A 2,230-nucleotide genomic window follows, 5' to 3' on the forward strand; every position below is an offset into this window, starting at 1 on the left:
GTTAATGAGTTGTTGATATGTAGTTTTCTTTTTTGGTAATATCTTTGCCCAGTTTTGGTATTAGAGTTAGGCTTGCTTCATGGAATGTCTCTGGAAGTGTTTCTTTTTCTGTATTGTGAAATAAGTAGAATTGATGATAAATCTTCTCTGGATGTTTGGTAGAATTCTGCTATGAAGTCATCTGATCCAGGCCTTTTATATGGGGGAGTCTTTTTATAACCTGCTCAGTTTCTTCTTTTGTGATGGGTCTGTTCAAGTGTTTTTCATTTAACCATGTCAATCTTGGTAAGGCATTAGTTTCAAGGAATTTGTCCATTTGCTCCATGTTTTCAAGTTTATCAGAGTATAGCTTTTTATAATATCCCACTATTATAAATTTCCTCTGGTTCTGTTGTGATTTCACCTTTATGATTCCTTAATCAAGTTATTTGTTTTCTCCTTTTTTTTTTTTTTTTTGTAAAGTTTGTCAGTTTTATTAAGTCTTTCAAAAAACCAGGTCCTGGTCTTATTGGTAGTTTCAGTTGGTTTTTTTTTTCTGTTTTTAATCTCGTTGATTTAAGCTCTTATAATGTCCTTTCTTCTACAGGTTGTTATGTTAGGTTCTTATTCTTTTTCTATTTGATGAAGGTGTTGAGTTAGATCATTAATTTTGCTTCTTTCTTAATTTTTTATGTGTTTGACTATTGCTATGAACTGCCCCCTGAGCTTAGCTTAGCCCCCTGTACCTTAGCTGCACCCCAGAGGTTTTGGTATGTTGTATTTTTATTATCCTTTGTTTCAAGGAACTTTTTATTTCATTTTTTTATTTCTTCTATAACCCAATCTTGTTCCAGCAGGGTGTTATTTAGCTTCCATGTTGGTGGCTTTATAAACTTTTCCCTCTTATGGTTCATTTCTAGTTTTATGGCATTGTGGTCTGAGAAGATACTTTGCATTATTTCAGTGTTTTCAGATTTGTTGAGGCTTGCTTTGTGCCCTATTATGTGATCATTTCTGGAGAATGTACAATGAGCACTTTAGAAGAAAGCAAATAGAATTCTTGGGGTGCAGTGGTTGGAATATATCCACAAAGTCAAGTTGGCTGACTGTATAGTTTAGGTCTTCTGCATCTTTGTTAAGTTTCTTTTCAGTTGACCTATCCTTTGGTGAGAGTGGTGTGTTACAGTCTCTCACCACTATTGTGGTGCTGTCTATTTCTTTCTTCAATTCTGTTAACAGTTGTGTATGTACATAGTAGGTCTATCATTTAGTTTTTAGATGTTGACCCATGTTGTGACCTATGTTATGTGCCTTTAATCATTATTTAGTGCCCTTCCCTATCTTCTATGGTTGTTTTCATTCTGAAATTTATTCTGTCAGAGATTAGTATTGCCACTCCCGCTTTTTTTTGTGGACACCATTTGCTTGGTATATTTTTTCTAGCCTTTGATTTTGAGTTTATCTTTCTCATCATTTCTTAGATGTGTCTTGTGTAGACAATATATTGATGGGTTTTGATGTTTTATCCAATCTGCTACTCTTTTTCTCTTGATTGATGCATTTAGTCCATTCATATTAACAGTGATTATTGGACAGGTTTTATCATTGCCATTTTGCTGTGTTTCTTCCCCCCCCTTTTTCTTTTCTTGTTACTATGATCCATCCACATTCTCTTTGGTATCTCTGTGTGAAGGATTTACCTTAAAAGTTCTTGTGGGTTTGGTCATATTTTCACAAATTCCTTAAGTTCTTTCTTTTCTGCCAAGGATGTGATTTCTCCTACATATTTGACAGCAAACTTTGCTGGGTACAGGATCCTCAGTTGACAATTGTTTTGTTTCAATTCTGTGTATATACCATCTGATTGGCTTTTTGCTCACATGGTTTCTTCTGAAAAAACAGAACTTAATCGTATTGCTATTCATTGTAGGTGACTCCCCCCCATCTCTTTTTCTCTGGTTTCAGTATTCTATTCTTATCTTTTATTTTGGAGGATTTTATTATCTTGATGTTTTCTTTTTTGGTGTTGTTGTTGTTGTTATGTGCCATCGAGTCTGACTCTGAGAAGAATGGGAATCCCAGAACACTTGATCGTTCTAATGCGAAACTTATACTTGGACCAGGAGGCGGTCGTCAGAACAGAGCAAGGGAACAATGCATGTTCAAAATTGGGAAGGGTGTACACCAGGGATGCATCCTATCTCCATACCTTTTCAATCTGCAGAACAGATTATCCGGGAGGCTGGGCTTT

The sequence above is a fragment of the Elephantulus edwardii genome, unplaced genomic scaffold, assembly GCF_000299155.1.
Source record: "Elephantulus edwardii isolate Elephantulus edwardi_28Jun2011 unplaced genomic scaffold, EleEdw1.0 scaffold00411, whole genome shotgun sequence".
Classification (NCBI taxonomy): Eukaryota; Metazoa; Chordata; class Mammalia; order Macroscelidea; family Macroscelididae; genus Elephantulus; species Elephantulus edwardii.